Source organism: Macrotis lagotis, chromosome 3 (genome assembly GCF_037893015.1).
Source record: "Macrotis lagotis isolate mMagLag1 chromosome 3, bilby.v1.9.chrom.fasta, whole genome shotgun sequence".
NCBI lineage: Eukaryota > Metazoa > Chordata > Mammalia > Peramelemorphia > Peramelidae > Macrotis > Macrotis lagotis.
The window spans coordinates 14,718,406-14,732,154 of NC_133660.1; the positions used below are offsets into that span (position 1 = coordinate 14,718,406).

At 35.4% G+C, this 13,749-nt stretch overlaps 1 protein-coding gene and 1 pseudogene across 2 annotated transcripts in view; one reads left to right on the forward strand and one right to left on the reverse strand.

Annotated features, from left to right (window-relative positions):
- NFKB1 (nuclear factor kappa B subunit 1) overlaps positions 1 to 13,749 on the forward strand; it is a 163,572-nt gene that overhangs the window by 89,111 nt on the left and 60,712 nt on the right. The window lies entirely within an intron of this gene.
- On the reverse strand, positions 4,210 to 5,034 carry LOC141517303 (PACRG-like protein pseudogene; annotated as a pseudogene).

The following is a 13,749-nucleotide window of genomic DNA, read 5'->3' on the forward strand; positions in this document are numbered from 1 at the left end:
GTCTCAAATGATACTCATTATCAGTCTCTTGTTTGTATCATGAATTCACAGACTTCACAACAAAAATCAGATCATATGAGGATTAATATAAAGAAATGGGGAATTTTTTTTTGAAAAGAATATTTATGTTGGCAGGGTATGGTTACTGTTTTAGGTATTAAAGAAGTGTCACCTGGAAGCAAGATTTGATTTGTTTTGTTTGGCAGAAGTGGATAGAGTGGACAGAAGCTACAAAGAGTAATCAGTTATGGTCAAATGAGGAATATTTACTTAAATAATTTATGTTCTCAGGTATATGAAACACTGAGTTATTGAATTTAGTTGTTATTCTTTTATTTAGTCTATTCAGCTTATCAATTTTAATTTTTTTTAGCCAGTATGAGATAATTTTGAAGAGGCATTAGAGAACACCACAAGATCAAGTGGTATTTTTCATCTTTCAAGTGAATTTTGTTATTTTTATCTAACCCTTGTTGTTTATCTAGGTCTTGTTTGATTGGTAGAGCAGTAATTCTATATATTAATTTAGGTAGTATTTAATATTATATTAATGTGACCCAATAAGGGGAATAAATATTTTGACAATTATGTAATGATTATTTCTTTAAAGAGTGTTATCAAACTATTTCTTTAAGTCCTTGGTTTTCCTTTATTTTTTAATCCATTTATCTGTCCATCCATTCATTTTCATTCATTCATTTATATAAAATATCACCAGATATTTTATGTATTTTATGGTTGTTTTGAATGGAACTTTCCTTTCTATTTTCTCTTAAAATTTCTTATTACTATATGGAAATGCTATTGCTTCTTTGGATTTATTTTGAATCCTGTTACTTAGCTGACGATCTTATTCATGTTACTCTACTGAATCTCTTGCTGAATTCCTGAAATTTTCTAAGTAAATCATTATTTCATTAGCCAATAGGGAGAGTTAGGTCTCAACTACTTAAATTTTTTTTCTCTTTGTCTTATTATTATAACAATACATTCATTCAAAACATTAGAGGATTTCTAGCACTGTGTCAAATAATGGGGAAAAGGAGGCATTTTTTTTAGGTTTTTGCAAGGCAAACGGGGTTAAGTGGTTTGCCCAAGGCCACACAGCTAGGTGATTATTAAGTGTCTGAGACCGGATTTGAACCCAGGTAATCCTGACTCCAGGGCCGGTGCTTTATCCAGTATGCCACCTAGCCACCCTGAAAAGGAGGCATTCTTGCATTGCTTGTAATTCATTAGAAAAACTTGTTTCCCCATGACAAATAACAGTAGTTTTGGGGTCTTGATATGTAAATTTTATCATATTTTTTATACAAACCGTGAAGCTTGTACTTTACCAATAATTTTTAATGTTTTTATTGATACAATTTGGGATTCTTTGGTATGATCACCTGGATTATTGTGGTAGCTTCCCAATTAGTTTACCTGCCTCCATTCTCCAATTCATCTTCCACCCAGTTGCCAAATTAATATTTCTTTTTTAAAATTTTTATTTCATTTTTCCAATTATATACAAAGATAGTTTTTAGTATTCATCAATTTGCAAGTTTATGTATTCCTTCCTTCCTTGTCCCTTTTCTGTGGTGGTGAAAAAACTGGTAAAAGTTATATATGTACTATTCTTTTAAACATATTTCCATAATAAGTCCTGTTGCAAGAGAATTAGAATTTTGGTAGAAACAAATTAGGAGTAAGAAAGAAAAAAACATGAAAGAAGTTTTAAAAAGTGAATATAATATGCTTTGCTCTACATTCAGACTCCAGGGTTTTTCTCTGGATATGGATGAAATTTTCCTTTTTTTTTTTAATTTTAGAAAGGTTTTATTATTTTCAGTTTTACAATTTTTTTCCCCAATCTTGCTTCCCTCCCTCCCACCCCCCACAGAAGGCTGTTTATCTTTACCTCATTCCCATAGTATGCATTGATCTAAGTTGAATGTGATGAGAGGGAAATCATATCCTTAAGGAAGAAACATACAGTATAAGATAAAAAATTAAATAATAAGACAATTAAAAAAAATTAAATTAGGGCGGCTAGGTGATGCAGTGGATAAAGCACCAGCCCTGGAGTCAGGAGGACCTGGGCTCAAATCTGACCTCAGACACTTAATTAGTTCTAGCTGTGTGACCTTGGGCAAGCCACTTAACCCCATTTGCCCTACAAAAAAAACAAACCTAAAAAAAAAAGAAATTAAATTAAAGGTACATAGAAAGTCTTTGGTCCTTGTTCAAACTCCACAATTCATTCTCAGGATACAGATGGCATTCTCCATCGCAGATATCCCAAAATTGTGCCTGATTGTTGCCCTGTTGGTATAAGTAAGTCCATTAAGGTTAATCATCACTCCTATGTTGCTGTTAGGGTGTACAATGTTCTTCTGGTTCTATTCATCTCATTCCGCTTCAGTTCATGCAAATCCTTCCAGGCTTTCCTGAATTCCCATTCCTCCTGGCTAAGAGAACAATAGCGTTTTATCACATCTATATACCACAATTTGTTAAGCCATTACCCAATTGATAGGCATTCCCTCAGTTTCCATTTCTTTGCCACCATAAAGAGAACTGCTATGAACATTTTTGTGATGTTTTTACACTTTTTCATAATCTCTTCAGGGTAAAGACCCAGTAGTGGATGGCATTTTCCATAACAGGTCTCACAGTATTATCCTTGGCCACTAAACTGCTGAGAGGAGCTTATCCATCATAGTTGATCATCTCACAATGCTGTTGTTAGTGTGAGCAATGTTCTCTGGATTCTGCTCACTTCACTCGGCTTCAGTTCATATAATTTCTTCTAGGCTTCTCTATAAAGTCTAATCTCTCATGTTTTCTTTTTTTGTGTTTTTGCAAGGCAGTTGGGGTTAAGTGACTTGCCCAAGGTCACACAGCTAGAGCTAATTAAGTGTCTGAGGTCAGATTTGAACTCAGGTCCTCCTGACTCCAGGGCCAGTGCTCTATCTACCTCGCTGCCCCCTCTCATGATTTCTTTTTTTTTAAATTTTTTTTATTAAAGATATTATTTAAGTTTTACAATTCCCCCCCAATCTTACCCCCCCCAGGAAAGCAATCTGTTAGTCTTTACTTTGTTTCCATGTTGTACATTGATCCAAATTGGGTGTGATGAGAGAGAAATCATATCCTTAAGGAAGAGACAAGAAGTCTAAGAGGTAACAAGATCAGACAATAACATATCTGTTTTTTTCCCTAAATTACAGGGAATAGTTCTTGCACTTTGTTCAAACTCCACAGCTCCTTATCTGGATACAGATGGCACTCTCCTTTGTAGACAGCCCAAAATTATTCCCGATTGTTGCACTGATGGAATGAGCGAGTCCTTCAAAGTTGAACATCACTCCCATGTTGCTGTTAGGGTGTACAGTGTTTTTCTGGTTCTGCTCATCTCACTCAGCATCAGTTCATGCAAATCCCTCCAGGCTTCCCTGAAATCCCATCCCTCCTGGTTTCTAATAGAACAATAGTGTTCTCATGAGTTCTTTTTTTTTTCACATAAGAACTATAACATGTTTCTTAAGCTTATTTAAAAGAGAGTTAACAAGTTAACCCTACAAATTTTATAAATACAATTTGGAATTTCAAGCGTTGAATTCTTTAATATCCCAATTTACAATTTATATTTCTTTTAAGTAAGGAAATATAAAAAATAACATTTACTTATATATTACACAGCACCTAAACTCATATACAGCTTTAGCAAATTGTAATAATAATTTACATGTACTATTGAAAAAACTCATTCTTTTAAATGTTCTGGATGTTTTACCAAGTATTTCATATTACAAAAATACCTCTTTATAAGCAATAATTTATCAGTGAATTACTAGACATTTACTAATTTCTATGACTCTGATAAATCTAAAAACTCATGTATAACAGTAATTATGAAAAAGTTATTAGTGCAATCACATGATTATAACCAAGAGGCACTAAAATATAAATATTAAGTCTGTAAACAAAACTGTGGTTCTTAATACAGACCAACTGTAGCAGAAAAAAGAATTGTTTGATAAACCCCACAAAATTGCACTAAAGAAGTCTTTTCAATAGTTTTCCCTAATTAACCATTTTCCCAGGCTGATAAATGCTTATTTGCTATGATTCAGTAGAATCACTTTTGTGTATTATTTTTTATAATGTAAATAACAAATCGGTAGCTGTGATAAAAAATATGAAACATGTTCAAAAGGGATCCTATGATGTTCACCAACAAACTTCTGACATCTCTCACAATGTCAAATGGTTTTATCATTTCTTTTGAGAGCAGATGGAAAAATAAGTTGGAATTTTAGCTTTGAAGATCATTATGCTGCCACTTCCACCATGTTGTTCTAGCTTTTGTAAAACACTGGTGATTGGCTCTTTGAATTTCTTATCCATTAGTCTCTTGGAAAGACTTGTAAGCACATGCTTCACATGATCATTTAGAGAAGGCCCAACAATGCCACTCAGCTGTACTAAAGCATTCAAACCCCTTTCAAATACTTCACCATATGGATGAGTCAGAGCTGCCTTCAAGACAGGAATCAGTCTAGGTAGCGAGGGCAGTTTTTTTCAATAGCACCTTCAACTAAAAGTAATTCTTTAAAACCTTTTGATACAAATGTATATGGATGTTTAGTTTCTCTTAAACCCTCTGCTAAAGTAGTAAGAAGAGGATCAAATGGAAGAGTTTCAGAAAGACAGTCCCACTGTAATTTGTCTTTTACTGAACCATGTACCAACCTGCAAGGAATACCTCCTTTGGAGTAAATAGCAGCAAAAGCAGAAGGGGCACGTGGTTGATCACGATACGGGTCAATAGTTTTAGGATTAAGTTTATCACTTGGCCGAGGGTGAGGTTTCTTCACAAAATTTGGAGAATTGTTGGAGGATAATGAATTGTTTTGTTGTACTACACGTCTAGGTTTTACTTGGGAACCTGATGAGGTTCTTTGTTCATAGGTCCCTGTCACTGTTTCTCATTTGTAGGCTTCCATGACACTTTGATTTCTGCATTCTTCCTTTCTTAGTGGTTGCCCCTGATCTCCAGGTCGCGGGCCTCCGCCACAGCCACGCTGCCACAGAGCTCACTAAGTTCCCTCATACAGACTGTGAAGCGCACAGATGCCCAGCCCGGAGCTCCCTGAGCCACCACCAGAGCCAGTCCAGGAGGAGGCAGAGAAAGCCTCTCTCATGATTTCTTTAAGAACAAAAGTACTCCATCACATTCATATACCGTAACTTCTTCAGTCATTCCCCAGTTGATGGGCATCCTCTCAATTTCTAATTCTTTGCCATTACTGCTACAAATATTTTTGAGCATATGTGTGTTGTCCCTTTTTTATGATCTCTTTGGGATATAGATCTAATAGTGATATTTCTGAATCAAAGGAAATATTCAGTTTTATTGCCCTTTGGGCATTGTTCCAAATTGCTTTCCAGAATGGTCGGATCAGTTCACATTTCCACAAAAACTACTTTAATATCCCAGTTTTCCCACATCCTCTACAATATTGATCATGCATCATGAGTGTCTGGATGTTAGCAAAGCTTGGAAATACATTTTGTGTGTGTGTGTGTGTGTGTGTGTGTATGATTGTGTTATAGCTATGATATCTCCATATGCTATAATGGCAACTGTATTTCTGTACAATTGGTTCCCTTTAATATTATATATTGTATTTTATGCATTTAAAATCTTATTCTTACAAGGGGTCCATAAATTTGATTTCCACAGATTAGTAAAGGGTGCCATAATTCAAAAATGACTAAGATTCCCTACTCTAATATGATAATATAAAAACAGTGGAAGCTTAAAATTGCACTAAGACTTTTATACTCTGTATTTATTATTCTACTTTATTTAAAGGCAGTTAGGTGGCACAGTGGATAGAGAGCTTAGTCTGGAGTTGGGAAGTTCTGACTTTAAATACGACTTCAGATTCTTAATAGCTGTGTGATCCTGGACAAGTCACTTAACTTCTGTCTTTTTAAGCTTCCTCAACTGTAGAATTGTTGTTCAGTCATTTTTCAATTGTGTCTCAACCCTTTTTTGATTCCATTTTGGGCATTTTCTTGGCAGAAATAAGTGGAGTGGTTCATCATTTCCTCCTCCAGTTTATTTTTAGCGGTGAGGAAACTGAGGCAAACGGGATTACGTGACTTGCCTGGGATTAGGCAGTAATAAGTGACTGAGGCCAGATTTGAACTCAAGAATATAGCTGCCCCAATCACCTATGAAATGAGAATCACAGTAATGCCTAATTTTCAGGGTTGTCATTAAGAACAAATGGGATGGGGGCAGCTAGGTGGCACAATGGATAAAGCACCAGCCCTGGAGTCAGGAGCACCTGGGTGTTCAAATCCAGTCTCAAACACTTAATAATTACCTAGCTGTGTGGCAAAAAAAAGAACAAATGGGATGTTGGCATAAAATAAGTCCTTGATAAATATTTGTTCCTATCTCCTTCCCATCCTCTCCCACTTTGGTGTCTGTGTGTTATATTCCTTACTCGATTGTCAGCTTCTCAAGGGTCAAGGATCTGTTTTATTTCTTCTCTACCTATCTAAAACCATAGTTCATTAATGCTGCAAGGCCCCTCAGAAATCAAATTTTAGGATTGTAACTTTTAAAAATGGGTAGGATCTTGGCCGTTATCTCATTCAATTCCTTCATTTTAAAGATGAGGAAGCTTGAGTCCCAAAGTAGGTCAGATGTCTTGCTCAAGATCACATAGGTATGGAGGAGGGATTTAATCCATCTTCTACCATCTCTAAATCTTATACTCTCTCTACCTTTTCATGCCAATGACCTTTTCTTAGTCCTTGTCCTCCTCCATCTCTCTGTGGGTTTTTTTTGACAGTGTTGACCACATCCTCCTTTCTTCTTTGGAGTTTCCTGAAGCTGCACTCTCTTGATTCTCCTTCAGCCTGCCTGTCTTAACTTCCTTCTGTCTTAACATCTTTTCCCCACCCTCTGGTGCCATCTTGCATTACCAGCTCAAACCTGCTAAATCTAAAACACTATTCATTATCTTCCCCCTCCCCAACTAAAGTCAAACCCTTTTGCTAACTTTTCTTTATTTGTGAAGGGGGCTGGCTACAAGGGACTCCTTGCTTTTCTTCTGCCTCTAATCAATATTCAATCTGTGCTGGGTCAATTTTTCCTTTACAACATCTGTTGTGTTCATCCCTTTTTCTCTACTCACATAACCACTGCCATCACTTAGCGAAACAGCATTTATATGGCATCTACTCTGAGCTAGTTGCTATGCTAAGCACTTTATAAGTATTTCCTCTTTTAGTCCCCATGACAACCCAATGCTGTTATTATAACTATTTTATTGTTGAGGAAACTGAGACTGAAAGAGGTTAAGTGACTTTCCCAAAGTCACATGGCTAGGAACTATGTGAAGCTACATTTGAACTCAGCTCTTCAGACTCTAATCCACCTATCAAGTTTAGACCTTAATTAATTATGCTAACTTGAATTTATGCAATAGCCTTTGAGTTGCTCTTCAGTACTCTTGTCTCTCTCCTCTCTAATCTGACTGTTTTTCACACAGCTCCCAACATGATATTCCTAAAGCACAAATGTGACCTTGCCCCTAGGACAGCTCGTATCCTTGGTACAGTGGATAGTGTTTCAGACCTAGAGTCAAGGAGATTTATTTTCCTCAGTTCAAATCTGACCTCAGACACTTATTAGCTATGTGATCAAGGGCAAGTCAATTTAACCCCGTTTGCCTCAGTTTTCTCATATATAAAATGAGCTGGAAAAGGAAATGGTGAACCATTATAGTATGTCCGACAAGAAAACCCTAGAGTCATGAAGAGTTGAACATGAATGAAAGACCATGTCCTATTATTCTGTCTAAGAAGCTTTGGTGGCTCCCTGTATCTTCTCAGATTATTGCCTACCAACTCTTTGGTTTCCAGTTTGGTTCTGGATCTTCCCAGACTGATCTCACATTCTCCTTGTAGGACTTCCTGTTCAGGTCAAACTGAGCTATGTATTGTTCTCTATATTCCCTGCTAATGGACTGACTATTGCCAGCTCTTGGAATGCTCTCCCACTTTTGCCTCAGAATCTGACTTGCTACAGAGGATAGCTTATCCTGAAATCACTTTGATTGGAATCTCTTGCATGTACTTAGCTGTGCATCTATTGGGCAGAATAGAAGCTCCTTGAGTTCAAGATCTGTCTTATTTTTTGTATGTTTCCCCATCTCCTAGCCTAGGACCTGGCACTAATTGTTTATTGAGTTGAATCATACTGAGCTCAATCTGGGGTCAAGGGCAATTGTTTTCATCCCTTTGCCATATGGAAATCCTTCAGATCTTTGAAGATAGTAGTTATGGCTGTCATCCATTCTTTATTCAACTTAACTTCATGGTCCTTTCTCCATCCTAATTGCCCCTTTTTGGAATTAATCAAACCATTTTGGATTCCCAGGTTGGTAAAAGTAAAGTAATATGTGAAATCTCAAGAGATACTCAGAATGGTATTTGACTTCCACTTTTCCAGGCTTTTTAAATACACAGCATTTCCCAGTTGTCTTAGTGTCGTTTTAAGCTTATTATCTTAAAAATTTAATGGCTTAAAACTATACCAAGACTTATAGGACATGCTATTTATTTAAGTCTGGAAAGGTACCAAAAAGCCAACTTGGCACACTCTACACTGAGTTTTTAAAGCTTAAGACTGGACTAAAGACTTTTGGGACACCCTGTACAGAGCATGACCCACTAGTAGAAATATATTCTGTATTCAAGTAAGAAAATTTGGCATATGATGTAGTGGAGGGAGCCTTGAATTCAAACTCAAATGATCTAGTTTTAAATTGAGGCCACACATAGCTACTTGGTCACAGTCCACATGCCAGTAGCGGCTGGGTGACAACTCCTTTGTTAAGTTTTCTATGTCGTGTTAATTCTTTCTTAGCTATAGATGGAACTAAATGGATACTAAGGTCCCTTCTAACTCATATTCTGGCATTCTGTGAAGTGGAGGAATTAGATATAGAAAGCTTTTAAAACAAGTGTAACAAGAAGAGGCAGCTAGGTAACAATCAATTGAGCACTGGCCTTGGAGTCAGGAGAACCTGAATTCAGATCCAGCCGCAGACACTTGCTAGCAAGAATCGTAGGCAAGTCACTTAAACTTAATTGCCTCAATTCCCATTCCCCTCTCCCTGCCCCCACCAAAAAAAAAAAAAAAAAGCTTGCAAACAAGATTAGCAGAGTAAAGGGTGGAGAGAGCTATAATGTAATCATTGACTAGAAGAATTTTTACAATGGTTTCTTAAGGTTACATTCCTAATCCATAGACAGTATTTCCTTTCTAAAATTCTCTTTATTTTTTCAGAGCCCTTATTTCTCCCATAAGTTAGCCACTCTAATCAAGTGCTGGCTATGTCTTCATATTTCTTATTATCAAAAATGTTTTTTACCTGTTAGTAAAGCTCCTGGGACTATTGGTTTATGAGTTAAAATGCTGTCTTAACAATCATACCCCACCTACTACATTTTACTAGAACCTTAGCATTCTGGGAAAGTGAGTAGTCCTTTTGGGGTATATGGGAACAAAGTTTATAGGTCTTGTCAAAGCTGTTTAATTAAAGTATCACAAAACAAAGGAAGAACTTTCTTTATCTGACTTTCTTTTTTGATGTTTTTCTTTTTCACTGAGAAGACATATACAAGAATGAAAACTGAGGTCACATTCCATCCATCCAGATTTTTTTACATTCTGCTATTGGAATATGAGAGAGAGAGAGACAGAGACAAAGTAAAAAACTCATTTAGGTTCTGATATTTGCTAGCTGTTTCATATTGTGCCAGTCATATCTCGCTGAGACTCACTTTTCACCATCTGTAACAGGGTGATTGTGAGGGAAATAATTTGTAAATTATAGGAATACTTTCTAAATGTGAGTAGTTACTGTTGCTGCCTCTCTTATTGATCGTGGTGGTGGTGGTGGTGTGTTTTGTTCAGCTGCAGGTTAGAAGCACAGTTATTTTCCACAACACTGTATATTTATATTTCCACAACAGTGTTAATCAGGCTAAAGTCTGGTTTTGTGTTAGATAGAACATGTCAGAGCATGTGATGTTTTCCTCTTCCGTTGAAATTTTGCCATTCTCTCTCTTTTTTAAAACATTGTGTATTTTGGTTAACTTCAGTCTTGTCACTTAAATGGGGTCTATTGTTTTACCCTATAGGTGTCCTGTTGTTTAAAATAACCATTTAAAGGGTAAAAAATCTTACGTAGAAAATTTCCCAGTTTTACTCACTTGAAATTCTATTAATTTAGTGGGGGCTTTCCACAGGAAATCTCAGAAGAATAATTGAAATGTTCTTTATTTCATGTACTTTCCTTCTGAAGAAAGGAACAGTTAATTGGCTTTTTTCCAGCAGCCACCAAAATGTCTCCCATCCCTGTTTTGCATTGCAGCTGTATTTACTGTAGGGCAAATTAAATTCTATGTTGATCTGGTGAACTTCTAAGGATTTCTTAGATCATTAAGAGTCAAATTATCTCAATTACTATTCCCTCATCAAATGCTTTCAGTGAAGTTGACATAAAGTTTGGTTTTCTTGGAATGACAATATAATATTGAACTAATTATTTTCCCCTTTTTGGAGAAATAAATTACTTCATCTCTTGACAAATATTCTCAGTACTCTTCCAAGTTTTCATGTTTCATTCAAAAATATTTTTGTGTGGTTTCAGAGACCTACAACATTTTTAGAATTTTTTTTAGTTTGTTTTTTTTTTTGCAAGGCAATGGGGTTAAGTGGCTTGCCCAAGGCCATACAGCTAGGTAATTATTAAGTGTCTGAGGCTAGATTTGAATCCAGGTACTCCTGACTCCAGGTCCGGTGCTCTATCCATTGTGCCACCTAGCCGCCCCCTATTTTTAGAATTTTTAATAATGAAAAGAGTAATTTACATTTCTCACATAGGAAATAAGTTGGATTTGTTTGTTTTTAATAAGAATACCTGTCTGAATCATTGTCTCCATGAAGTCATTTAATGGCCTTCAGCTTTAGTTTCCCTATCTGTAAAATGAAGGGTAAAACAATTAATTCTAAGTCTGATTCTTTGATCCTAATTCCACCTTTGACTATTATTATCCCTGTTAGAAAATCATTTTAACCTTTCAGCTTGTTTCTTTTGTAAAATGGGGCAAACACAGCTTTCAGTTCTTATCTCCTAGAGGTGTTTTAAGGAAAGAAGTCAGAAACTTCTACAGTAGTAATAATGAGGATAGCATGGATATAGTGCTTTACAGGTTGCAAAATGCTTTGCAAATATCATGTCTTGCTCTCCTCACAGAAACCCTAGAATAAAAGTGCTTTAATTATTCTCATTTTACATGATAAAAGTGAGACAAAGAGATTAAGTGATGCTTGTCCTTACTCACATAGCTAGTAAGTAAGATTGGTTTTGAGCTCATCTTCCCATCACCAAGGTGAGCTGTACCCACTTGGCTATCTATCTAGGATATAAACCCTGAGGCACTCTAGAAAAATAAATTGTCATTATTAGTAGTATTGTTGTTATAAAAGGGCTTCTGACCTGGTACTCACTGATATTAACATTTTTTTTTTTATCAAATGTCTTTAGGTTATGGTTTGTTGGCTTCCATTTCTGGTAAGTTTTAGTCATGAATGTATTTTAGACACAGTGCAAGTATAGACAGTTCTTGATTATTCAGTAGCTAATTATCCAAGGACTTTGCTTCTCTCTCTCCTACAGTCACTTTGATTATTCTTGAACAATTCTGATAAATGATGAAATGGTAGAAGAAAAATGAAATTAAATTATTAAAATCAAGATTTTTTTTTCATTATCTCTGGATTTGTTTTTCATGCTATCAAAGCCTATCTCCACTTTTACTCATATCTTTTTAAATAACATTTAAGTATACTGTACTTGGGTTTAGAGAGTTTTGATTTCTTATTTTGTTATTATATTAACCTCACAAGAGGACTGATTTTTATAGATTTCACAATCACCACCATCAAACCTCTTCATAGATCATTAAGAAGAACCAAATTATCTCAATTGTCATTCCATCATCAAATACTTTCAATGAAATTGAAGTTGTGTTAGAGACTAGAAGGCATCTTTTGCTGATACTTTGATTTTGATTCTTGGTCTGTGATTGCATTCATCTAGGGGAAATGTCAGTGAGGACTCCATCCATTGCAAATCTGCAACTTTTTGTCATAGATTCGTGCAGTAAGATATGATCTAAAATCCTGGGAAGCAAGTGCTGCTTGTATCCTCATTTTATTATTTATATAGAGAATGGAATTGAATTGAATCAGATTTGGGAAATAAGGCACCTTGCAGGTCTTCCTATGTTCTATCTAAACCAGGGATGGGGAACCTTTTTTCTGCCAAGCGGATATTTTGTATGGCCATGTGCCACACAAAATCATCAACTCAAAAATTGGCCTGCTATACTTAATAAAACATTTAATTAATTTACCCACAAAAGTTTCTAAGTTTATTGAATTTTGAGTCCTATATGCGACTGTTAATGGCAGTGTGACACCAAATGATCCCCTGATCCTATACCAAGCTTTAGATATTGATATATCTATTACAGATAACAACAAAAATAATTTTATGTATTAATATATGTATGTATGTATGTAACTTACTATTTGCCAGACATTGTGGTAAATAGGTTAAGAAATAAAAATAATTTTACATAAATTTTTTTATATATTTGAAAGGAATAGCAAGATGTGCATAGTAGATTTGAAGTTCCATGTACAATCAACTTTTTTGTTCTATATTATGAAAATTATTATTTTATTACATAAATTAGAAATAAATATTTTTTTAAAAAAAGGTTGAGTTGGGCATTTGCCTAGGGTCCCAGAGAAATCCAGTGCCTACTCTTACAAATCACATGCTCTGTGTAGTACTATGAAAAAAAAATAATTTGTGCTACTCTTTCTTATTTACAAAGTGGTTTAGTGATAAGGTATATCTCAAAGCATATGACTTAGACTATTTTCACTTTCAGAAATTCCAAAAATCAGGCATCTGAATCACAATCAAGAAGATAATTTGTTTGGGGGAAGAGTAAAATTAACTCAATAGGCAAGGCAACGTGTTTGGCATTATTCTGTCAGAAACAATAAGTGTATTCCAGATACCTGTACAAGTAAGCTCCTTGAAGGTAGAGACAATATTATTTTTTGTCTTCAAATCATCAGATCCTCAATGATAGTAGATACCTAATAAATGCTTGTTGTTCCATTGTTTTCCAGATGCTAGAAATAAAGACAAAACCAAAGTATTTTCTACCTCCACTGAGGTTTTTTAGGTTTTCTGTTAGAGACCTCTAAGGTACATTAATAAGGAAATAAAGGGTTCTTTAAAGGTTCCTTTGAGACAGTATATTAACACCTGGGAAGGTCTGGGAAGTGTTCCAGTAGGAAGTGGAACCTGATTGGAGTGAGTATTTACAAAAGAGAAAATTTTACAGATGGAGACAGTATATAAAAATTTGAGAAATATGAGCCATTTGATTTGCAATTTTTATTTATTGTGGTTATAGACATGCTGAGGTGCATATCTGGGGCTAAGGGACAGCCAAGTAAGTACTGTGGATAGAGTTCTGGAGTGGTAGTAGTGCTGTGGATAGAGTCCTAGTCACTTAATCTTTGTTTCCCTTGGTTTCCTCATTTATAAAATGGGGGTATCACATATATTAGTTTACATT